We start from the raw sequence: 27,297 nt of genomic DNA, 5'->3' as shown, positions 1-27,297 counted from the left end.
AAGAACTTCTGTTAGGATAACGAAATAGTTTCGTGATGCCCAGCAATAAAAAGAAACAGTCAAACAAGTATAAAATGGAAACGAGTGTAAGATCAAATATGAATGGAAATATTCCAGAGACCTCTTCCCTTCCACAGCTTTAAATGCAGTAACAGATGAGTAACAGTCTTCATTTGAGTGACCAAGTTTAGCACTTATTCCACCACATAATAAGCGTCAATCATTCAGCATTATGTGAGACTTCTTCAGAGACTGACTGAAATTTTTCAGTACATCCAAACCTATCTTTTAGATAAAATGACAGTTATACAAATGTAAAATTTGATTAGAAGATTTTTACTTACTTTTAATAGACATATGTCAATTAAATGCCAGATGCAATGTAAGGAGTAATTCAGAGCCATTTTCTTTTCATTTTTATTCCGGGGTTGACTTTGCCTTCACCTGAGTGATGGTAAGTGGATTTAGGTCTGTTTGAATTTATAGCCCTTCCCGCTACTTTCATAAAAAGAAGAAAGCCATTTAAATTCTCTTTGCTTTGTTTTATAATTGCTTCACACTGAGAGAAACCAAGTATGAAAGAAACTTTGTGATTGATTCTCAGTGTTTACTTTTCAAATGTGAAGATATAATCAAATTAAAATCTTTGGTAAAATAATTTCTAAAAATTAAACATTGTCTGAACATTTTCCCTCAACAGTGAACTTATACAAAGAAGGATTCTTATTTCTTATAATACTGAAGATGGATGGAGACTGTCTGGTCCTTGGGACATTCAGGTAAATAACTGAAAATATTTGCCCTCCAATTTCAAATATTTACCTAAACACATGAAAAGATTTTACTCAGATGACACTTCCTAGTTATTTTACTCAGTGTTTCTTAGAAATTTGCCATGCTATAATCTCATTTTTATTTGGCAAAGAAAATTACGTGTGTGCGCATGTGTAAATAATATTTTTTAAAATGCCAAGGTATATTTCATATTTTTAAGCTTTTAATCTGTACGTAGTTAAAAATATTCTTAATGACTTGCTAGACTCTCTTAGACTATTTAAATTACTTTTAATCTACTTCAAAATATTATATTTGCTATGATGACTAAGAGAATATTCGTGAAACTAGTTAAATATTTAGAAAATCTCATTAATCTGTTGGAAACTGCTTAATTTACTGACCAATTCAAAATTGCATAGATCTGTAGATTATTCTGGCAATAGGAATAATTCACTTAAAATACTTTAAACTATTATTCCAACTATTTTTATTATATAAGATAGTTTCATTTAAAGTGTGGTTTGTTTTTTGACATTATTTACACCATGGCTATGAAAAAAATTACTTAATTCTAAGAAGAAGGGAAATACTGAGATAAAATTGGCATGTCATATAAAATTAATAAGTTCTAGCAGAATAAGAAATAGATAACTTCATTTATTTCATGGCAAAATAACAGAATGCCTTGATTCAGCTTAACCTAGGCTCATCTTGATGTATATGAAATTGAAACTGTATAAAAATTTTTTTGGTTGTTATCATCAGCTTCTAAAATTCAGTTATTATAAATGTCCAAATAGATAACACACACAGTTTAGAAAAAGCTTCTTTGCATGACTTTTATCAGCATTTGTAGCTACCAAAAAATCCTTTAAAAATAAATACACATAGAAATAAAATCTTCTCTGGATGCAAATCATCTGTCCTTTCTGCCATCTACACATATTATTTACTTATTTTTCTTCAGTTCAAAAGTTTTCAATGTTTTAGCATTTGGGTATCAGTCTAAAGAAATATAAGCAAGTTGCACCTTTTATAAATATGTAAAAATAATTTTTAGTTAACACTGATTTCTTTAGCAAAGGTCATTTTAAATTAATTCATTTTTAAATTAATAAAACAATAGATTTCAAATTAAAAAAAAACACTTTCAATACACTTAGAACCATAAATTTAATCTAGGAATTTAAACCTTAAGAACGTTTAATGCTGTATGTTACTCTAAAACATCTTCACATTTTATGCATATAAGTCAATGTCTATGACTAAAATTATTTACCTGATGAAAACAATATATTTATCAAATATTTGTCCATGGCTTTATTATTTTATGGCTATTTTACACCCTAGAATTTTATCATAATTCCTGAGAAAGAGTGTGCATTGACAAATGTTGATAGAGTTAAATTTAACATGGTACTAGGTCATTGTCCTCTCGTCACTGTAACTTCCCCAAAGAAATGAGCAAGTTTTTAATAAATTCAATTAGCAGATTATACCCCTAAATGAACAGTTATAAACACGCAGGATTTTAAAACTGTGAGAGACCTAGGTTTATCCCCCCAAATATTGTCCTTTATACCATTCAATAAATTCTAACACTGGAATCCTAGGAGGCCAATGATGTGTTTGGGGCACATACATCATTTGCTTGACATCATACACATGATACCATGAAGCCTTGAGTAATAATAAAACAACTATTTAATGCTATTACTGCATATCTAGAAAAAATCAATTATGATCAATAATCACCTCAGGACTGCTTCTTGTATGTTTCCACCAGCAAAAAAAAAAAAAAAAAAAAAAAAAAAAAAAACAGAAATGAGAACCATGTTTTTTAGAGACTGTCTTGGGTCAGGTACCGTAGAAGGTATTTTCAGATATATTTAATCTTTATAACAATATTTAGGGGAGTACACGGTGGGAAATAGAAACCCTAGAATACTGAGATTTAGGCCCTCAAATGATGTATTTACAGCTAAACAAAACTTCCTTTATCTAAAATATGACATTATCTCAGCCTTCTATGTAATGATCTATATTCATTCATCTCCTTTTCTTCACATCCAAACTCCTCAAAACTGAGACTCAAACAAGCCCTTCTCTCCACTATCCAATTCATGGAAATTGAGCAGAAAACGGGCTGTAGCCTACGTAACCTCCAGATCCCGGGTCTCGCTGTCCTTTACAGCTTTCAGCATGACAACAACAGTGTACAAACCTGCTATGTCAGTTCCCCAATTAACACTCTCTCCTTTATTGTGTGGAAAATTAGGCACTCAACAAACATGAATTAATGTATGAGTAATAAATAAACAAATGTTTTACATACATCAATTTGAATACTGAACTACAGTCAATCAGCTCCCACCACCAATACCACCAATCTCTCCCTATTTCTCTCCGACCCTCTTTTCTTCTCTCTTTTATCTCTCTCCCTCAGTCCTCTGTGTCCCTGCATGCAGGTTTGCGGGTGTGTATGTATTTTTTCTGCTAAAGTAATCAGTGTAACATATTATCAAAGCATTGCACATTTACTGCCCTTCGAAGAATCCTAAAAAAAAAAAAGAAAATACTTTACCCAATAGTGACTACTTTATGAAAGCAGGGTATGATAAAAATAGTGATGTCCAAAACAATTTTATATATTCACCTAACTTTGTGTTTAAAGCACAAAATCTCTTACAATAGTATTTGAGTGACCGAAAATCAACTGTGACAATTTTCTTTATAAGTGGGAAAATTAAACTAATACTGTTTTTCCTTTTAGAAGGATATGTTGAAATGGTACTGTCAGGTTGACAACTCTCTTAAGCCCCACATTCGCAATGTACCCATGTAAGAAATCTATACATGTATTTCTGGGTCAAAAATTAAAAATTAAAAATAACTGAAATGGAAAATAGAAAACTTTGGCAAAATATTTGTGTGCACTGAATTTGCCTGTACACTCTCAGGTCCATAGTTTACCTTTTACGATTACACAACTTCAAATTTTAAATGTCCCAATAATTACTTCAGCATGTTACCATTTTAGCATGCATACAGATGCACACATAGTTAGAAAGTGTTTAAGGAACATGAGAAAACAAGACAGCAACCAGGGTCCCTGAAGGGTTTTAATGTCACAGTAAGGGAAAACAGAAACCCTTTAGTCTCTTTAAATCAGCGCTTTCAACCTATTCATTTTGAAATTGTCAAACCATCCATAATCATGGAAAAGTTTATCTTCTAATTAACTGGAGTATATCTAATCTAGCACATAATGAGAACATTATTCTAATTATAAGAAACATAATTATTTTACATAACAATTCATAAGAATGGTTTCAGGACATCTCCTCTCTTGTCCATAAACTTTAGTGTATTAAAATTGTTAAAAGAAGGTGTCTCACATTTTCTACTGACGCTATTAAAAAAGCTGTGGTATAGACTGCTGAGGAGCATTTTTCTAATATTGCCTGAATACTTAAGTTTTTCATGACCCACCATCTACACATGCTTGATTTTGTAACAAGCCAAAATAGTACTAAATAATTGCAGTTCCATAGCTGATTTCATTTTTATATAAGCAAAGAATGAGCTTATTTCTAATGCATACTTTCTAATTGCCACATTTTCCAGACAATCACTTCTTAAGAAGATAAATGCAAAACTTTTATTAACATGCCCTGCCTGATACAGCTGCCACATGTATCATCTGGGACCATAAGTGATGTAAAAGAAAAAACTCAGAACAGTTCCAAATAACTGCAAAATCAAGGCTACAATAATGCAGCCTATTTTAACAGAAAGAGTTGAAAGTTCCTGCTCTAAAGATGATCATGTGATCTGTCTGTCACCATTTTCTGAACTTTCCCCCTTATTGGCATTGTGTGGCCTCTGGCTTTTCTGCTTAGGTTTTGAATATTGCTTGGGTTCCAGCTGACATTTTTAGCCACTGGTCTCTGACATGCCAAACAAAAAGAGTAATATTAAAGGTGGAGTGGAAATGGCCAAAATCCAGCTGTGTATGTGGAAGGGGAGGGTATCAGTCTTTGAGGGCAATAGAGAGAAAATTATCTTCAGTAGAGGAGGAATGATCCGTAGGAGAATGCACGGATCATTCAAATCAGCAAATACAAGGTAGTGGGTGTCTTGCAATGAAGGTCTCTGTCCATCTCAGGAGGCTAACCATCATGTGCTAAAGCTTCCAAATAAATTCAACTGCCTCCTCCAGAGAAAAGGCAATTTTCATTCCTGTTCATTTCTATTTTGTTCCATGTTGGCAATATGCTCAATGTTACACTTATTTAGAGAAAGATATCATACCTGTACTTTTCGGAAACTGAACTTTTTGAAATCATTGCAAGGTGCTGAAAAATACAACGATGATTGGATCTTCTAGGTATACAACTCTACTGCCCCAGCTTCAGTTTTGCATTTGCTTGAGATATTTTGATATATTCAAATTAAGATAGACCTTAAATCTTAAATGATATTTTGCATAAATAGAGGGTGTTATATTTCATATATGCCCCCTGAAAATATCAGCCGTGCTTTTGAAATAAGATGAACAAACAGATTTTTTTGGTCAATCCTTGAAGAAGTCCATATTATCACGGACACTAGCAACAAGTGGCATGTCTATTACCTTAATGCTTTATGATTTCTACAACTAATACACATACACACACACGTATGCTTACACACACACAAACATGGCCCTCCTGCATAGGTACAGGAGGTCAATTATGGAAATGGTGATTCAAAGTATGCTTATTGTATAAGATTTAGAGAATGTTGACAGAAGTTTCTCCTATGTAGTATTCCAGCTCCCAGATAATTACATTGAGGCTTCTCCTTTTATATAATAAGGAAAGTGAAAATGCATGGATTTTTGTGTGTGCATTAAGGTCTAGCCAAGACTACCAATCTCATACACATCAAATTTTTCTTCTCCCCAGGGCTTTTGTTCTTATAAATAATAGAGGTAACATAAAGGGTATTTAATTGTGTAAATGACTTGCTTCTAGCAAAATACTATAAAAGCTTACAAAATAAAACCACTCAATATTAGGTAGTACAATACAATTGTAAACAACAGTAGAAACTTTATTCTGAGACCAAACCTATGAATATCTAACCTTTTAAAAATGAAAATCACTTTTGCTACTAACTGTAAAAATACGTGATTATTTTCAAAAATCAATAGAGAATAAAAGAAAAAATAAAATGTATCCACAACATTATGTAGAAAAATATTGTCAGTTTCTCTTCATCTGGTAGTTAATTACTACTTAAATCAAATTCTCATTTGTGTTAAGAAGCTGTAGAAAACTAACTTCTTCAGGAAATATAGACAAAAAAATCACCATGGCATTCAAAATTCAAGGTTGCAGATTATATGTTACAGTGACAATTACAAGATGGTAACTTGGCAATCAAATTAAATTAAATTTATCTAGGTAATATAATAGTATCCTCTACAAGACTTAGGGATATATCCAGATGGTAAAACCTAGGTTAACATTTTGCTCTCTGTCCAGAATTTGCTCTAGGGACACATACAACATCCACACACAATATACGCTCATGCACACACACAATCCTACTTTGTCATAGTTGTGTGATTTCCATTCTATTTAACTTCACATTATGAGCCACAATCTCTCTTGGTTTTTCGCCTTTATCTTTGGTAGCAATTCCTTTTTCCTTTGCTGAATCCTCGTATTGTTCCAATCTCTTAATACATGAGTAGACCAAGGTTCAGAAATGAAACGCCTACACTCACGTTTTTAAGTAATCTGTCAGTCTCACAGTTTTAAAACAATTCATAGACTAATGTTTCTCAAATATATACCTCCAGTCCTGGATTTCCTTGCTTCAACACTAACCTCATAGACCCAGTTACTAAGGCAAAATCATTCATTTGATGCCTAATGTGCATATCAAATTTAATATGTCTAAAACCAAAGTTTTAATTCGTCCCATCTCCAGAATGCTCCTTTCTCAGTCTTGTTTAGATAAGCCAAAAGAGATTCCATTATTCTACTTTCTCTGGCTAAAACTTGAAATCTATAATCCTCTGACACGCATGCTTTGGAAGTGGGTCTTCTGCATAAGATCATCTCTCTTCATGTCATTGCAGCGTTTGCACTCTTACTCAGGTCTCTGATCAGTATCACTTTAGAAGAGAAGTCTTTACAAGACCACCTTATCTGAGAGAGTGGCCTTCTCCGTACATTATCAGTATTTACTTACTCTAGCTTATTTTTCTTCTCACTTATCATGATCTGACATAATTTTCTTCCAAACCAAATTACATTTGGGACTCTATGTTGTTGGTTGCTTGCTTGCTTTTTGCTGCTCTTCCCACAAAGACTAGAAAAGTACATGATGCTCAATAAACATTTATCATATTAAGGAATCAAATAATTTTGCCTTATATCCCATGTTAAGAGTTTGTCATAAGTCATTTTATTGATGAACATTTGTGTTGTCTCCAAATTTTCACAACAAAGATGCTTCAAGGAATATCTTTAGACATGATTCAGTGCACATGTAAGAAAACATCTCTGGGGATGTACCTAGAAGTAATATTATTAGGGTGTGGCATATCCAATCTCGTCTTTGACATATACAGCCAAATTGCTTTCCAAAATTTTGCACCCACTCCAGCAGTTTCTGATGTCCCGTTTCTCGACATCTCAGCCGACATTTGTTATTGATGGATGTTTAAATTTTTGTAAATCTAATGAGTATAAAATAACATTTTATATTTTTACTTTAAATTCATTTCCACATTATGACTGATGTTGAACAGTCTTTTATGTGCTTGCTTTTGTTTTGTCTATACAGTCTCATGTGAATTTTAACTAGTATAATGGGATAAGAAACTAAGAAATGTTAATTATTATAAAGAAATACAATAAAAATATGACTTGGTTTCTTTAAGTAAGTTGTATAAGGTAGGTTAGGGTACTTATACCTGCATTCCTGTAGGCATTTGGTAAATCCCAGGCTAATTATACGGGTCATAAAATATATCCAGTTGTGTGCAATGAGGCACATTTATATAATTTTGAACATTTTCCCACTATATGGCCTAACTCTGGATATGTTCCTGTTGCTCAAATGATACCATCATAACTTATTCAATAAAATCACAAAAACTAGATAAATATCTCAGGTGCTTTTCATCTCGTGGTTAATTATACCTTCAATCAAATTCTCCTCACTGGTTAAGAAGATGTAAGAAACTAACCTCTTCTGGAAATATTATAAATAAAAAAATCACCGTGACATTCAAAATTCAAGCTTGAAGATTTTGTGTTACAATGACAATTAGAAGACAGCAATGCAGCAATAAAATTTCATTACATTTATCTAGGTAATGTGATAGTATCCTCTATAAGACATAGGGATACACAATAGGTAGGAAACAAGAGCAGGACAATGGTAGCTTTGCAATGGCTTCCTCATATTATCAGTATTTTAGAGTTAGAATGACTTAAGATCTTCATCCCACAAGGAAAGATGCCAATTGTACAGAGTTAATAAAAACATATTTCCCCAAGCTATTATGTAGGTTAATGTCTTGGAGGTCATTCTAATTACAAATATGTTATTTTAATAAGGTTTTAATTAAATACTCATAAAAATAAAATATTTTGATGCTTTTGTTTTTGAATAGCTAAATTACTCCATAAACTAAGATTCTGGCTAAGTCACTTGTTTATCGTTTATCAGTTACTTAATAGTAGTCGGTGCCTGTTATATGCTTACATAGGTACTAAGCCCAGTTCTAGAAAAAGAGGCCAATAATATTAATGTATATAGACCCTCATTCAGGAACATATAGGTGAATAAAAGATAAAAACAATAAAAGTAGCGTAAGATTTAAAGTAGCACAATGATTGATTGTTATATTGTTAGTATTTTGAAATATTCCTGACACATAACTTGGCCTGGATAGTATTTGTTGAATGAAGGAGGAAAATTATATGTCTGCAGACACTTGAAGGATGATTAAAAGGTATTTTAGGCAAATGCCTAGTAAGGAAACTGTTTGTGCCATTTGGTGGTTCAGGGCAGCCCCGGATGAAGTTACGACAGACAGACAGCTGATAAAGAAAAAACAGATATTTAGGAGGGGTATAAGTCACGTACGTCTTCCTAAACATGTGAAGGATTTGTCTTTACCTAACAAAAATAGAGAGCCCTGAAAGCAATGTCAGCTAGGGATTGGCAGGTGTGACTGCCCTTTAGAATGATCGTTGTAGTATCCATTAGGCAGTGGGCCAGAGAGCACAGTGCTTCCCCACCCCAGACTGAAGAAACCCACACAGAGGCTAAAGCCCTCTTTCAGGCTGGAGACAATGGGGACCTGAGCTGAGACTGTGCTGACCAGAATCGAGGTGGATTCCAACGTAAGTATTCCTCCTAGAATACCTAAATCCAAATTTGGGAACTTGAAAAAAAATCTTGTAGATTATTTTATTGTCTTTTTAAAAGAGAATTGTGAACACTGGGCTGAGAGATGGAGCGACTCTTCTCAAGCTATGCATCCAATTTTTCTACCAACAATACTTTCCCGTGCTCTTCTGCAAGAATGGTTTCAGCTCACCTCTAGGCGCTCATGACAGGCCAACCCAAATACAGTTAGAATTCACGGTTTTTATCAGGATGCTTTGTTCATATCTTTGGAAGCTAAATTATTAGATGACCTCCTGACTACAATTTCTCAAGGTGTTGGAATATCCTAACAAAGTCAAGGTCTTCATCACACTTTTCAAAGAACTAAGGCAGGGTCTCATTCACATCTGGTTTAGGGTATTTTCTTTGTTCATAAGCGCTGGTTTGGGGATTCAGAGATAAATACAAAACAACACACACACACACACACACAGAGAGAAAAGGAAATAGATAACTTTTCTTTGGAAAAAGGTAGAACCACGGTATATTCCTTCATATAGACATATCCTTAGCTAAAAAACAACGCTGTGACTCAAACTCAGTATCAGTTTTACCCAGTGAGAGAGAAATTGAGCCTCCCTGCCTCCCTCCGTGCCTCCCTCCCTCCATCCCTCCCTCTTCCCTTCCTTCCTTTTTTTTCCTCTCAGTTCTCTCTCTTCCTTCTCCCTACCTTTTTTATTTCAATGGGACAAATTTCCCATTGTTTCCTTGAACATTTTTTGTTCAAATTCATCATGACTTGGACAATTTCTTTAAAATAAAATTGATGATTTAATTGTAGAGAAAGGTCTCTGAACTGCATCTAATACACCTGGGTTCTAACTTCAGCTTTTTCACTCAGAAGATCTATGTTTTTGAGCGAGTATTTAAACTTTTAGGGATTTAATGAGCTTATATAATAAATGATAGGGCTGGACAACATCTACAGATTATTCAGCTCTATCTATGAAACCAGGAGAATTTAATCTAAAATCTATATACTCAGATCATAAGAGGGAAGGCTTTGTAAGCATTGCGGTTGAAAGGAGCTAAGAATAAGCTTTTTCAAGAAAAAGCACTGCCTGTTATAACGTAAGGCACACTAGACTAAAATACCACCTGAGATCTCTCCACGGTGTCCCCACCACCCCTACTCTGGAGTGCTTGGCTCAGTCACTCAACCTCCCTACGGTAGTTTTCCCATCTTTTAAAGGGATAACATAAAGGCAGCTTCTCTGACTCAAATATTTCAGGCAGATCAAATGAAAAATAGTAATAATGATGCAGGTATTTATATCATGGTGACATAGCTTATTAATTATTTTCCTGTTTTCTTTAAATGTTACACAACATATTTCCATTATTTTATTAGTTTGCCTTTAAATAATTAAGGAGCGCTTAAAATTTTAACTTAACATTTAGTGTGATTCTCTAAAAGGTTTAATTCATTAAATTATGCCTTCGAATCGAACCCTGGAACCTACATGCTTATATTTGCTAGTTTTCATATGGATCCGTCCGTCTCGCCAAAGCCATCCATAACCTTGCAGGGTCAATAAGCATAAACAAACAAAAACCCAGAATTCTCTATGCTTATATGTCATTATAAATCAGGTGAGGGGACAGAAGGCAGCAAATCACACTGCCATGTGTGTACCTATGCAACAATCTTGCATGTTCATCACATGTACCCCAAAACCTAAAATGCAATTAAAAAAAAAAAAAAAAAAAAAAAAAAGAGATCCTCCTGCCTCAGCGTCCTGAGTAGCTGGGATCACAGGCATATGTCACCATGCCTGGGTCACTTTTTTGAGGGGAAGAGGTCTCCCTATGTTTCCCAGGCTGGTCTTGAACTTCTGGGCTCAAGCAATGCTCCTGCCTCAGCCTCTGACCCTCCCAGTCATGGGGCCAGGTGTCCATCTTCTTCACCACCCAGCTAAACTCCCCTAACCACGCTTCCCCAAGTTCCTTGAAACTTCAAAGTGTTCAGCCTTTCAGCGATTTTTAAAAAAAATTAAAAATCACCTCCATGAAAAAAATAAAAATAAAAAAAAAATAAAAATAAATAAATAAATAAATATACCAATATATGTATGTTTAATACCTTAATCTTCTTTAGTAATGTTGTGGCAAGTCTTTGTCTTCTGCATAAATGACCTGGCATTGGGCCTAGTTAGTGGAAGAATGGATATGCAATTTGGCATCTCTCTTAATATAGACAGACTCTCTGGTCCTAGACATGTCTGTGAAAGGAAATTTTACTAAATCTAAAATCATTTCTCATTAAAATTGCTTTTTATGAAAATCTTACCACTTATTGTTTTATAAAGTAATGCTAAAATTAGTAAAAAATGATTTTTATTTTTCATTGTAATTATGCAATTTTAATAGTTTTACAATTTCTACACTGCTGAAAATGTTACTGCCAACGTATTTCTAGTTAAAACACACTTCCTCTTTGCATTTCCCAGGTTACTTACGGACTCATGACTCAATTTTCTGTTAGCTGAAAATCTACAGAGGTAACAGTTCATTTCCTAAGAAGAATGATTGCCATGTGCTAGCCAAAACTGCTCAAATTTAAAAACTTACTCTCAGGTTAATTTAAAAAGTTGGTCAAATATGAGAGGTTATTTTTATAAATTTGAAGCAAAAATAAGTATTGTTTTTAGAGATAAAAGTCATCAACATGCAAATATTACAGTCTAAAATTAGTGATAAAGGCTTATTTTTAGTATACCAAAGAGTATGAAAAAGAAAAGATGAAAATGGATTAGCCAATATCATATAAAATGTACACTCCTCTTCTTTTAATAACAGATGAGGAATGAACCCATTAACAGAGAGCCAGTTTAAAATCTGACTTTAAAAACTAAATTGAAGAAGATAGTGAAGATTGAAACAAAAAATCCTTGGACTACCATGTGGGGGACCAATGAACCATGGTATCTGTGTCTGCTGCTCCATTTTCTATATTTCCATCTGTGACTCCAAATGCCAACAGGATTCTGGTGAATACAGTCATCTATTTTAAAAATTGACTTGCTTTTTGCACGTTTTAACACTCTCATGACATACATTTCCTAAGCTGTGCACGAGGAGATTGTTCTATTTTGTTGCTCTGGAGTAGGAGGAACGTAGCAAGAGGTGACACACACCAGTCACGTGCAGGAGGCTGTGTCTTAAAGAATTTATTTTTAATTGAGGTAAAAGTCATTCTCAATTTCATATCTTCCAGAAATAATTGGTTCTCTAACCATATTCAAAGACAGAAATGATTCATGTAGCTAAAATGTGTCTCAGCCATGAAAAAAAAGCATTCAAGTACACAGAAGTTAAAATACTAATACTGTTCCTCCCTCATTTTCTAAGTCAGTGACCTTTAGATCAGAAATGATGTACTCCTTATAATTGCATTCTTGCCAATAATAATTACAATCTCCCAAATGCAAGCACACTAAAAGGCTTTACTTCTATTTTAGATGACTTGTGGGCTGCATTTAAAATTGTTGGCTTTTTATCCAAATAATTATTTTCTTGTTTTTTTAATCTACATTTTGAATTCAGCCCTTCACCCACCCCCCACTCTTTCTACGGAATTTAGAAACTATTTTCTCATTTGTATAATTAGGCATTTTAGAAAAACCAAAATGAAAATACTCAAAGCAGTGTAATTCCAACCTGAATGAGTGGATTTTTCATTTCTTGGGAAACGTATCTGAACAAAACATTGCTGATTTCAGAAAAGTATAGGATGCATTTTAGTTAACATGTTTGATATTCATTTGGAAGACTCAATTGAAAAGACAAGAAAGTTATTCTCTATAATTAAGGCTGGAGAATAATACATGGGATGAAAGAAGAGGCAGAATATGGCATGTTCCCTCATTAATATTCCATTAATATTTTGATTTTAGAAATTTAAGCTCACAGCATGAAATTTACCTCTGAATAATTTCTGTGCTACTTCCAAGTTACCTGGTGGCGGTGGCCACTGGGTGACCCTCATGAAGTTGTGCTGCAGCGTCAAGGCTACAGCTGAATTCTTGCAGAAACAGACCTCAGCAAGCCTCCCTTTCAATCTCCCCATTAGCCATGAAATAATGATAATACTAGAGGTAGTAATTGTGAGAGCTTTCATTTTTCTGAGTGCTATGTTTCAGACCCTATGACAAGAGTTTTACATGTATCTTCTCATTACAAGAAAGTATACTCCCAAGTCGACACAGTATTGTCGCCGTTTACAGGTAAGGAACTTGATGATTAGAAATTTCATAATTTGTCCCAGGTCACAGGACAATTAACGTATGGAGTTTTCTCATGAATTGACTCCAGAAATGAACTCTTAGCTGCTGGAATACCCAAGAGGATGAATTAAAGAAAACATTTGTCAAAGCATGGTTTTCATTTGTGACAAAGACATCATTTGATACAATCACATTAATAACAGTCTGTGTTTTCCTTAAGTCAGAATTTCAGAACTTGATATGCTTCCTTTCCAGTGAAATAGTTGAAGCTATTACTGTCCATGGCATTAAATATGAAATATATCCTCTTGCTCTCTTTCCAGCTTCATAGGGTGTCACAACCAACTGTTCCTAAAAGAAGTGGAGACATTCTCCTACCTTCCTTCCGGTTAACTGATTCGGGACTTGGCTTTGCACATTTATAACAGATACAAAGACAAATTCATTGTTAGGCTTATTTACTTAATTGTATATTACCATGGTTTTGTTTTTATTATTTCTACTATCTATTAGTTTTTGTTATGTGTATCATTTATGGGTTTCACAGGGGAAAAAAAAAACGATTAAAATAAAAGCAGAACTCTATTCCTAGGAAGGGAAAAATTCTAACTTGATCCTTCTTGGAAATTTCCATCTATGTACATATGACACTAAAATGTTCTATAGCCTAAAAATGTGGCGTATCTTTCCATATGGTGCTCCTCCAGAGAGCTAGACAAGGGTGTTGCAGATTCAACAAAGTGGGCTCCAGTCCCTGCTGCTGGGAAACATCCTCTCTGTACAGTGAAACATATTAGTTGAAGAAAACATTTGTTGAAACATTTTCTAGCAGACAACCTGTTCCCATGCTGAGAAGCTAATGTCTTGCCCCTTATGCATCAGTTAATTCATTCCAAAAACACATGTAGACCCAGCCAGGTTGTATCATTGAAATCATTATCCATCAAGGAATGCGAACCTGGGGGTGTTTGAATTTTAGAATTAAATAGCCATATCGCCAAAAAATTTCACAAAATAGCCTACATCACATAATTCTTTATATATATGTGTGTATACGTGTGTGTATACACACACGTGTCTATTTTGCTTGTGTGTATATATATATATATACACACACACATGCACAGACACACAGTATATATATGTATATATACATATACATATAGATATGTGTATATAGATATGTGTGTATATATATACACTCTAGGCAAAATTTGTTTTCTATGGCCTAAATTCACATGTACATTTAAAAGGCCCAAAATAAGCATTTTACAATTCTCGCTACAGTAATTATCACGACAACGGTACTAGCAATCACAAAGATCAAATCAAGTAGTAGAAGTAAACATGCTACTCCCTAAGGAAACATTCTCCATCTTATCAACGATGCGTTCCTTAACATCTCATATATGCACATACATATATATGTGGCTATCTTATAGATTTTTGTTTTGTTTTGTTTGTTTTACATGGGGTGTTGCTCTGTCACCAAGACTGGAGTGCAATGTTGTAATCTCAGCTCACTGCAACCTCTGCGTTCTGGGTTCAAGTGATTCTACTGCCTTGGCCTCCCAAGTAGCTGGGATTACAGGTGTCTGCTATTGTGCCCAGCTACTTTTTGTATTTTTAGTAGAGATGCGGTTTCACCATGTTGGCCAGGCTGGTTTCAAACTCCTAACCTCAGGTAAGTCATCCACCCCTCAGCCTCCCAAAATGCTGGGATTACAGGCATGAGTCACCATATGTAGCACCTAAAAATCCCTTGAGAGGAAACATTTCAAGTATATTTGGTGATACATTTAAAAAATAAATTACACTGTAAATTTATTAATGCAAAATTTGCTTTCAAGGCGAATATTTAGTTGGTTGGTTGGTTGGCTCCATATTTTCTGTGCTATGATATTACTGAGGCATCAGTGATTTGGAGCACTTGATAACAAAATCTTTCCTGAAAAGTGAAATAAATAGTCTTGATTTGTCTTTATTCCACAGCAATCTAACATTGCTAAATTATCAGAGGTTTTATTTGCACTTTGCTCACTCTAGCCTGCTTATAGTTGGAGGCAATTCATTTTCTGTTACTCTGAAGGCAGATTCTTATTATATTTATATGTTGGTGCGAAAGTAATTGTGGTTTTTGTCATCACTTAATGGCAAAACTGCAATTACTTTTGCACTCAACCTAATAGATTACAGTCATAGGGGCATTTCTAAAAAATATTATCAGGGCCCAAAATGTATGAAACCTAAACCCAATCTCAAGGTTTTTAAGATAGTTCAACTAAAAAGTAGGTCAAAAGAAACATAGTGAACTTATAAAGTGATTCAAATTGAACAAATATAAGAGTTCTGCATAGTAAAACATTAAGAATTTAAGTACTTCGGTCTTGGAAGATTGTAGGCTTAAACTGAATATATGAAAGAAGCCAACCATTTAGTTCACAAGGCTGAAAAACAAACATAGGGATAACCCAAAGAAAGAAGGAAGAAATATGTAATGAAAAGGATATAGATTTAATGATTTAGAAGGAAAAATAAGAGATATTTTCAAAACACCAGAGGAAGGTTTTTCAAAACTAGTAGTAAATTAGAAAATCTTCAAGCAGAAGGAAGGGAGGAGGGGAGGGAGGGAGGGAGGGAAGGAGGGAGGGAGGGAGGGAGGGTCCAAAATATACTCTAAACACAGGGTTATTATTTCTTTGTCTTAAAGACACCTACTTAGCAAGCCCTCCTTCCTCCCTTCTGCTTGCTCAGTGATGTCAAAGTGTTTCTGTTGCAGAGGCAAAATAATGATGGGATGAAAAGCCATGGAGTTTGGGATGAGAACACTGAGTTAGAGTCCTGGTTCTATCACTAGCTGTGTGACCCTGAGCAATTCACTTAACTACCCTTGCCTTACTTATCATTTCTTTAAAATGAGAAAAATACTAGAAGCTGCCACATAGGGCTTCATGAGAACTTGATGAGCAGCATTTGCAAAGCAGTGAAAACCACACCTGTGACATGGAAAACATAATTAGTCCATAAATCCATTCTCGTAATCTTTCTCTCCAGAAGGATGGGCATTCTGCCATGGATGGGCATGGACTTCACTGTCTGCACTGAAACGCTGGACTACAAGTACCTCTGTGTGAAACTCTGTCATTTTCTTAATTTTCTTCTCATTATTTAAAAATATTTCTGCTAATTCTTGACATTTCTCCCATTAAAAGGTGAAGTGTAATTTCTCTCCCTCTAAATATGAAACAAACTAATTTTTATTTTGATGACTAGAATGTGTTGGAAGTAATGTTACATGGCATCTGAGATTAGGTCATTAGAGGTAAAACAGCTTCTCCTGGCTCTCTCATGGGAATCGTGTTGTGAGAAACCTAGGTCACGTGATGAAGCCACATGACAGGTTCAGCCGAGCGCACCCACTAAAACTCCACCAACAGCCAGTGTATGATCAAATACATGAGTGAAAGAATATACAAATAATTCCAAGTCCCCTGTTCCAAACAGAGCAGAGATGAAATAGGCCTACAGAGATCTGCCCAATATCCAGATTTAAGATAAAATAAACATTGTTGTCAGCCCGTTATGTTCTAGGGTGGCCTGTTACACAGCAATATATTACCAGCACAGACTTTGTCACTTAAAGTGAAGTATTGCCATGTCCAAAACCCTAAAATACGTATGAGTAGCTCCATGACTGGGTGGTAAGTGGAAGCCACACTTGGTGACATACAGCTAATTCTAGAAGTGTAAGCAATGGTTGAAGGGCATTTACTACATGTCAGATATAATTAAGTAACTTGAAAATTTAAGAGGAAAAATCATATGCTTATGTTAATAGACACAAGAAAAAACAGAATTGAATAAAATTTCCCTCCTTTAAAGAAAATCTTAGCAAACTGAGGTCAAAGAATATCATAGATTTAAAAGACAAATAATATTATTGGAGAAAATATAAGTATATACATGACAGACAAATAATTACCAAGAATACATCTATATTTACATGAATTAATAGGCTTATACATGCATGTATTTCTCAAAATCAAAATTTTAAAAGGGGAAAAATAGAAAAAATAAATGACAGGAGAAAACAAAAGTCTCAAATAGCCAAATGAACATAGATAAATAATAATGATGGATAGAGAGATAATCAACTTTATAAGTGATAAAAGGAATACAAATGAAAACTACAAAGAAATGCTTCCTGTCTGCTCTCAGATTTCCACAAATATAAATTATCTAAAAAATTAAATGAGGATAAAGACATGGGGAAAAATAAACTCACAGGTATTATTAGAGGACAGCAAACTGGCACGGCTAATTTGACAAGCATCTGGGCAGTATCTAGCATAACTGAAGATGTATGTGTTACATATGACCTATCTGTTCTCCTTGCAAGAGTAAACACCAGACAATCACTCATATTGTACAAGAAGATTGGAAAGTTAAACAAAAGTACCCATTGTACCAAAGTGTATTAAAGAAATTCAAAATATTCACAATACTACTTACTTTAGATGAAAAAATGATTTAAACACTTAAAAGAAATATTGTATATATTAATGAAGATCTCTAAAACATATTTTCAAGTAAAAAAATAATACCATACAGCCAGCATTTTGTTGTTTATAAACTTTAAATAGATATAAAACAATGACATATGTTGTTTCTAAATACAATATGTGTGCAGTTGTTTGAAAATTGTGCTAGAATAATACATGTCAGTTTGTGACAATACCAGCCTCTGGATTCTCAATAACGGTTGAAGGGAACTTGGGCATTATTTGTATTATTAAAGTTTAATCAAAGAATACCATAGATTTAAAAGTAGGAAAATACTTGAAAACAAACATGGTTTGTTTCAGTGGAAATGAAACAGAATGGTCTCTGGAAAGTAGAAAATGGGTTCACGAGCCTGTGGATAGGGAATGTCAAACCTTACCTCCATCGTGAACATTCCCTAATTCTAAGAATATTATTTGAGGATGGACAGAGTCATCGTGGAGGCTTCCTCTTCGTCAGTGGGGGATCAGGGGCTGGGAGAGCCGACACTAGTGTGGAGAATGATATTGGCACTGTGTGGATGCAGAAGGTGGCAAGAAAACCCAACATTTTGAAAAGGATGCTGCTGGCCACTTGCAGATGAGCAGGAAGGTAGAAGGAGAGAAGCAAGGAGAGGACAGGGAAACGAACGCACTGCAGCTACGGTCTCAACAGTGCAAGAGCACAGACTGCCCTGAAGGTGTAACTATTTTGGTGTTGTACATTGTGTAGTTATTTCATTTTGTTACCCTCCTGGTATTTAGAAGTCTTTTTAAAAAACTGTCAGTCTGTCTCAGCTGTGCCAAGGGAAAAGAAGGAAAGGTGTTTTAGTCGGAGCGCCCGTCGGTGGGATGGTGACATGGTGCAGCTGCTGTGGAAAACAGCACTAAAGTTCCTCAAAAAGTTAAAAATAGAATTATCATATGATCCAGCAATCACACTTCCGGATATACATCCAAACAAACTGAAAACAGGATCTAGAAGACAGATTGGCACATTCATATTCACAATAGCCAAAAGGTTAAAAGAAAAAAAAACAAAAAAAACTAGTGTCCATTCATGAATGAAATGGTAAAGCAAATGCAGCACACAAATAAAATGGAATATTACGTAGCATGTAAAAAGAAGGAAGTCTTGTCATATACTACAAAAAGAATGAGCCCTGAGCATTTTATATTAAGTAAAATAGGCCAGTCACTAAAATAAATAAATAATAAATAATGGGCTGAGTTCAGTGGCTCATACCTATAATCTTAGCCACTTTGACAGGCAGAGCCAGGAGGATTGCTTGAAGCCAGGAGCTCAAGACCAGCCTGGGCAACAAAGAAAGACTGAATTTCTACAAAAAAGAGAGAGAAAGAGCAAGAGAGAGAGAGAGAGAGAGAGAGAGAGAGAGAGAGAGAGAGAGAGCGCGCGCGCAAGCGAGCAAGAGCACAAGCTAGAGAGGAAAGAAAACAAAAAATTAGCAGAGCATGGTGGCATACACCTATAAGCACAGTTACTTGGGAGGCTGAACTATGACTGCACTACTGCAGTCCAGCCTGGATGACACAGCCAGACTCTGTCTCAGAAGAACGAAAGGAAAAACAGAAAAGGAAGACAGGAAGAAGAAGGAAAGAAGGAGGAAAGGGAGGGGAGGGGAGAGGAGGGGAGAGAGACAGAGAAGGAAGGAAGGGAGGGAGGGAGGGAGGGAGGATGGGTTCAGGGTTCCACTTATTTGAGGAATCAGAAGTTATTAAACTCAAAGCAAACAGACATGTACCAGGGGATGGGAAGAGGAAAAAAGCAGAGTTGCTGTTCAGTGGGTGTAGAGCTTCAGTCATGCAAGATAAAAACGTTCTAGAGATCTGTTGTATGACTATGTGCAGACAGTTACCAGTACTGCAGTATACACTTAAACATGATTGAGGGTGTCATTGCTTGTCTTATATGTCAGCTTGCCTGGCCCATGGGGTGCCCAGACTCTTGGTCCCACATTGTTCCGGTGTGTCTGTGAGAGTGTTTCTGGATGAGACTAGCACTGGAATTGGGAGGATGAGTAGAGCAGATGGCCCTCCCTGCTGTGGGTGGGCCTTGTGCAATCAGTTAAAGATCTCAATAGAACAGAGAGGCAGAGTCAGAGAGAGCTCCTCCTCCCAGAATGAGGCAGGACATTGCTCCTTCTGACTTTGAAACACGGGCAGGAATACTGGCACGTCGTGGACTTCAAGCATGCCGGCATTTGTACTGGCACTGCCCTCCTGGTTTATAGGCCCTGAGCTTCCAGCTGGAAACACTCATTGACTTTCTTGCCTGCTGTAGATCCTGTCTATCTATCAACTAGGATTATACACTTCTGTTCACAGCCTATGGGCTCCATTTCTTTGGAGAACCCTGATGAACAAAGAGGGCAATTTTATGTGTTGGTTTTGTTTGTTGGCGTTTTCAACCACAATAAAAAAATAAAAAGGAAAAAGTGAGTCCCACCTGCCTTGGAGGAAGTGGGCAATTCATAGGGACGGGCATCAAAGGTGAGGACCCAGACCATAGGGAAAGATGAAACTCCCCGGGAAAGTTTCTGAACTTTCAGTTATGTCTTGTTTCCTGCTTCTTTTCCTTACCCACAAATACTAACTTTGGAGCTTTTTCCTGATGAAATTTTAAATATTTTGTTATGTTTAATCTTGAATGAGGAGGTGGAGTCTTATATTCAGAGGCAACCAGTGTTGTTCCATCTTGTCTTACTACTGGAGACATTACAGAAAAGGAAGCTGAAAATTGGCAGGTAGAGGTAGGCGGCCTCCACAACAACCCTGGTTGGCTAAATTCTTTCTCTCTGCAAGCCAGCTGGGGAATACCTTTCCTGAGGGTGCTGCAGACCCTGGCCAACAGTGGGATATTCAACTCATCATTTCTCCTTCAAAGTCAATGGAATATGGCCACCAATCTACTGTCAAAAAGAGAGTGACTGAAATTAAAGTATAAGTTTTACAAAATAGCTGTGTACCTCTTCTTGTAGATTTCAGTTCATGTTTTATTTGAACTGCCTTGGTTTTCTCATTTCTGGGCCCTAACTCCATCCAGTGACATCAGAAAAACAAATCACTCCTTTATCTATATGCTCATAATTATTTGCAAGTATTTAATACAGTTAAGGCATAAGTTATTTCAGTTAATGTAGTACAGTGCTTAGCACAAAGTAGCTATTCAATAGATAGTTTTCAAGTCAAACCAGAATAGGTTTTCTTGGAAACAACGTGGAAATCAGAAATAAAAATTTTAATCCCATTTCATATTGGGCAGAAACTAGAGAACCAAAAATCTACATTCATGGAGTGACTATTCTGTGCAGGTGCTGTGTTCATTACTTACTGTTTGTATACCATTTAGTTCTCATAGCAACCCTGAATAGTAGACACTATTAACATTTCGGTTTTAAAGATAAGAAAATTGATACACAGAAACAGTTAAGTACTACCCCAGCTTTTTCAAGATGTTTTCAACTGTGTTTATCTACAATATTTCTTGTTTGTGCACTTTGCTTATTAGATTTGAGAGGAGGAGTTTAACGCCCAATGTTAGATGACATTGAGTACGGGCATAGGGACCAGACCCTTTGTCAGAGAAAAATCCAAATCTTTCATATCATAGCAAGAACAAAAAAATCTTGAAACACATACTACTTACTTACCTGGAAGTGATCATTTTAAGCAATTTAATAATGTCGCCTTCTCTAGCATCATCCAGGATTGGAGAAATGCTTCTCCACATCCAGCCTTTTGGTAAGTATGTGTGTTCTTGTGAAACAGGCCGGGTGTCGCTGCATCTGCCTCCCTATATCCTGCGATCCTACTATGAAGGCAGAAGACACAGTTTGCATCTTGAGTCTTTTACTTGCTCTTTGTGTGACCTTAGGCAAGTTACCTAAACCCCTGCCCTCATTTCCAGGTCTATAAAATGAGAATAATAATGGAATACAATGCCTAAGGCTGATATGAAGATTTGATGAGTTAATGATTATAAAGTCCTTAGAATATCATAAGTGCTGGGAAAACAAAATACTGCTGTTTAAATTTTCATTAAGTAAACAAATATTCCAACTATTCTCTGGATAAAGATGGGAGTTTGTCCTTTGATCACGAATACTTTTTTTCTACTCTGAAATACTAAAATGCAGGCACCTCTTTTTGAAACTCTGCTCTTTCAATTCCCTTCCTCCCTCCCTCCCTTCTACTCAAGTAGCTAGGATTACAGGTATCCTTCCTTCCTCCCTCCCTCCCTCCCTTCCCTGGGCTCCTCTTTTCTTGTTCTTCCTCTCTCTTCCCCCGCCCCTTATTTTTTGAAAGTCTCATCCTGTCACCCAGAGTGAAATCCAATCCTATCCAAGTAGCTACAATTACAGGTGCACACCACCATGCCTGTTTAATTTTTGTATTTTTAGTAGGGACAAGGTTTTAGGCGTTTTATCACATTGGCCAGGTTGGTCTCAAACTCCTAACCTCAGGTAATGCTCCCGCCTCAGCCTCCCAAAATGCTGGGATTACAGGCATTAGCCACTGTGCCTGGCCCATCCTGCATTTCTCTGCTTCTAACCATAGACAGCCGAATATGAAACCACCATTACAAAAATAAGTTGACATACACTTAACCTCTCCATTGTTCTCCTTCAGTTCAACTAACAATAAAAATAAAGCATTTTTATTGTTTTTCCTATGAAGGGACAAAAGTCACATCTCTGAACATGTTTGTCCTCTCTAATGTCACAGACCTTTGTCTACAGTAGATACTCAGTAACGATTAGCCTCTGTTTTCCATTCTTTGTGCCCCCAGTGCCATGTTGGTGGGTCTGCTCACCTATGCTTGCTCTTAGCCTTCCATTTGCATAATTATTTTCCCTATGACTCTCCCCCTGTCAAGTTTTATGATTGTTTCACAAACCCTGCATGCCTTCATAAGGTCACCTCTGTTTCTAATAGTTCTCTCCCCTTTACCTCTGGTGGGACCTATGTTCTATAAGATGACGGTGTCAACCATTGGCCAGGAAATTGCCAAAAGAATGCCAAGATATTGATCCCCTTCACCTTCAGGGCAAGGTCACAACCTGGAGTGTGTGGAGCCCCTAGGCCAGCCACTTCCTCTGAACCAGACTCGTTAACACTCTGTACATTCAAACTCCGTATGCTCTGATAGCAAAAAGGTGGGGTGCACTGGTCCATACTAGTCATTTGGTGCTTAGAAATTATCTTGATTATCTTTTCTTTAAATGTAGATGGGCATTCTTCTAGGTTAAATTATGAACCCTCCTAAGATTGGTAAATATTATCACTTATATCTTCATCAAGCAGAAATAGAGTATCTGCTTGGAGAAATGTTTCTCTTAAAGTAAGTCTCCATGGCATGAGTTTAAATCCCAACTTTGCTAGTTAAAAGTCTTATGGTAAGTTAGAGATCCATAATGCTCCACCTATAAAGTCCTAATCTGCCATGTGTATATAAACTGATGTCCTCTACACAGGACTGTTGTGACAATTAAATGAGCAAGTGTATCTAAAGCTCCTGTCACACAAAATATATGCAATAAATGACACCACCTCTCTTACGTAACTCCTAAGCTATTGCTGAAGATAAATAACATGTGAAATTAATAGCTAAATAAATAAGATGGAAACTTCCTGGAAAAGAAACAGCTATGTAAAAGTTAAAAATAAAAGTTTATCATAGAAAATGAAAATTTAAATGTTAAGATTAAAATTCCAACACACTCACACAGCGTTTAAGTTTAAAGTGGGCACTGATCTCTAGTTAATCTCTATTAATTCGCTTTGTTAACAATTAGCCTATTCTTTGTAGGAACTCTGCCCTCACACAGAAATCCCGTCACATTCCGTAATAACCCAAAGACATCTGTCAGTTTTAATAAGGGCTAAGTGTTTCGGGTTTTCGTTTGCCATATATGTTGTAAGTAGAATTTACTTTTTAGTGTCTATTTCAAAACCATATATGTGGTCTTTTTGATGGAAATGTGTTAAAACTGAAAACAAAATCCAGATTTGGTTTTGAAACCGAAACCAGGAAAGCCTCCTGCAAACATACCAGCTACAAGATTGAATTCAGATAACAAGATCCTTACTCATCCTTCTTTTAGTCCAAAGCAAATGTCAGTAGCTGCTATTTCATCCATCCTTTGTAGAACAAATGCCAGACAAGCTGACGTATGGAAGACACGCAGTGCTTTGAGGTCATCTGAACATTGACAGAAGTAAAAGGACAAGTCAGTCCCCAGGCAGCCCAGGACTCCTCACCACACAGTGTAGTGAGCATGGCCAGCAAAAAACCAACTCCAAAACGTCTTGCTGTTTCCACCTGCTCCTGGATGACAGTAAAACTCTATTTGCAGTCAGATGCTATCTGTGGATTATAATGCAGAAATAATAGCTAGGTAAGGAAAAATAAAAATCTCTTATAGAGCAAATTTTCCACATATAACACAAAACATAATGACTACAAATAATTCTTTTCAATACAAAAATGCCAGGGTTGCCAGGCACCATGGCTCACTCCTGTAATCTCAGCACTTTGGGAGGTTGAGGTGGGCAGATCATGAGGTCAGGAGATCAAGACCATCCTGGCCAACACTGTGAAACCCCGTCTCTACTAAAAATACAATAAATAGCTGGGCATGATGGTGTGCGCCTGTAATCTCAGCTACTAGGGAGGCTGAGGGAGAAGAATCACTTGAACCCAGGAGGCAGAGGTTGCAGTGAGCCACAATCGTGCCACTGCATTCCAGCCTGGCAACAGAACAAGACTCCATCTCAAAAAAAAAAGGGAGGGGGAGGGGACAGGGTTTACACAAAATGGTGTTTCGCCAGTCATATAAATAGATGCATATTTAACAAGCTAAATTTATGGCAGATACCTTCAATCTGTCTAGGATTTAATCATTCAAATAAAAGAAATTAGGCATTTTACATCTTAAATTTTGCATCTTTAAATTTGAACATATTCATATCCTTTAGAATTGAACCACAAAAATGTTTTAAAATCCAAATCTGGTATTCATCTTAGGGAGCAAGCTAGGCATTCTCTAGGATATGGGGCCCTGTTTAGTGAAAAGGGAATCGGGGAGAGAGAGCTCTGATTAAAGGTATCGTTTAATTTATAATCTATTGATTACATTCATCTGTCTTATCAGAGAATCATTAGTGATAATCAATCTACCAAAAGATTTTATGCTTGGCTTTTTTCTTTTTGCATCAATAAAGGAGAACACCATGCTTCCTTATGCACGTTATTTACTTAACCACTTAAAGAAGCTTATTGAATATTTTCATACTATATACCTCTACGGGAGATGAGAAAAATCCACTTTGAAAAAAATATATATATATATCTGACCATCACTGCAGTGAATGGTGAATGACCCATGAGAAATAACTCAGTGGAGAAGAGCTACAAAGCAGCAGCTTGGGGGATATCAGTGGGTTGAAAAGACAAGGAGTAAGTGGAAGGCCACCTGCTGAGTGAAAACAGCAGGAAAGGGGAGAAAGGCTGGTAGAAAGCAGCAGGGGCAGGACAAGTGCAAAGAAGGCAGGTGGAGAGGAAAACAAGGAAGAAGTCACTGTTTTCAGGGGTGCTGGCAATTTTTCCCTTTCTTTCTCCTTCATGTTTCTCTTTAGCATTTCTACAGGCACCCGAGTTGCCAGTATTTCCATGCTCACTCAATCGACCATAAATCACCACTCTGAATAACTGACACACTCCAGATACATGTGACCACTTTCCCTTGTTGAAATTTTGCTTTATCTCATTCTTGGAAGTAAACTAAACTGACAAATACATTTTATTCATTTACTTATTTTTTCATGCAACACATACTTACTGAGATATTCCACAATGAATAAAATAAGCATACTCCCTGCTCTCATGTAGCTGATAATTAGGAAAAGAACCCAAATGCATTTAAAGCTATTGACAGATCGGGCTAAGTGCTGTGGAGCATATAAACAGTACATGAAGATGGAAAATAAAGACGGGTTGTAAGCAAGACTGTCAGGAAAAACCCGGCTGAAGACAGGAGATGTCAGCTGAGACAGGAAGAAACCAGAAGAAACCAGCCATTCACAGTGTGGGCAAAACACTCCTAGAGAAAGCAAAGGAAACTGTGAATAAGAACTGTGCAAGGCAGGAAAGAGATTGCTATAAACTGGACTTGGTGGAATTTCACTATGGCTGCACCGTTGTGAGCAAGGGGAGGAGGTTGCAGGAGATGGGGCTGGAGTATTGTGTTCATTTGGGTTTTATCGTTAAGTGTAAAGGAAAGACCCTTGAATTTTCAATAGAAGACATATGCTAATGTTTACCTTAAAAAGACTATTTGGCCACTGTGTGGAAAATGAATTAGAGTTAAAAAGACTGAAAGACAGGAGAACACTTTGAAAGCTTTTGCAGCTCTCCAGGTTAGAGAGATGGCAGTAGCCAGACCAGGATGCTAGCTGGGAGTGAAGACGAAGGGTGGCTGCATTTGAGATGCATTTTGGAGAATCTGCTGGAAGATTTCAGGTGTGTGTCAGGGGACAGAAGGGAGGCGACTGTGAAGGAAATGAAGGAGTGAAGCAGTCCGGCCGCTCTTCAGGTGGCAGTGTCATTTAGGGACAGGAGGAATATCGGAGATGGACTGAGGGTCGGGGAAGATTGAGGCTTGCTCTGTAGGGGCGGAAAGGAAACAGACTGATAGTTTGAAGATGGGCTAAGATGTAGCAATGGTAGCAAAAGCTAAATGAGGTATTGCTTTATATTTCTTACGTCTGCCCAAACCTCTTTATTCCTACTGCTGCTACTCTAGGAGATAGTCATCATTCAGTATCAGGAACAACACTGTTGCCCAGAACTTACTGTGATGATGGAAATGTTCCCTGTTTGTGCTGTTCACCACAGCAGCCACTAGCCACGTGTGGCTACCAAGCACTTGCTTTGTGACTACTGTGAAGTAAGAATAGAACTTTTACTTTCATTTATTTAAATGGCAATCGTCACGGTATCTAGTGGACAGCTTACTAATGAGGTACATGTCTAGAATATTACCAACGTCTTCTGTTCCAGAGAGACATGAAGAGGTTATGCTGATGTGCTCAGATAGGTGAAGATGTGAGGAGTCCTCTTTTCTATCTCGTTAGAGTAAAATCACTCACGCAGTGAGACAGTCAAGATGTGTAGAGAGAGGATGGAAATGAACTGGCCTGCAGTCGTGATACACAGCCTTGCATAAATCAAGAATTTGTACCGATTTGGAGAGAAATCCCATCGTAAAGTA

General features: G+C 36.4%; 1 protein-coding gene and 1 long non-coding RNA gene across 3 annotated transcripts in view; both read right to left on the bottom strand.

Annotated features, from left to right (window-relative positions):
- LOC141581587 (uncharacterized) overlaps nucleotides 1-16,076 on the bottom strand; it is a 271,498-nt gene extending 255,422 nt beyond the window's left edge. The window contains exon 1 of the long non-coding RNA XR_012514285.1: nucleotides 14,708-16,076. This is a non-coding gene — a long non-coding RNA (uncharacterized LOC141581587). The remainder of the gene's footprint in view (nucleotides 1-14,707) is intronic.
- The window catches only part of NALF1 (NALCN channel auxiliary factor 1), a 668,969-nt gene that overhangs the window by 399,432 nt on the left and 242,240 nt on the right, over nucleotides 1-27,297 (bottom strand). The window lies entirely within an intron of this gene.

Source organism: Saimiri boliviensis, chromosome 16 (assembly GCF_048565385.1).
Source record: "Saimiri boliviensis isolate mSaiBol1 chromosome 16, mSaiBol1.pri, whole genome shotgun sequence".
Taxonomy (NCBI): domain Eukaryota; kingdom Metazoa; phylum Chordata; class Mammalia; order Primates; family Cebidae; genus Saimiri; species Saimiri boliviensis.
The sequence above is the reverse complement of the archived record's forward strand: the minus strand, read 5'-3'. Positions and strand labels throughout refer to the sequence as shown.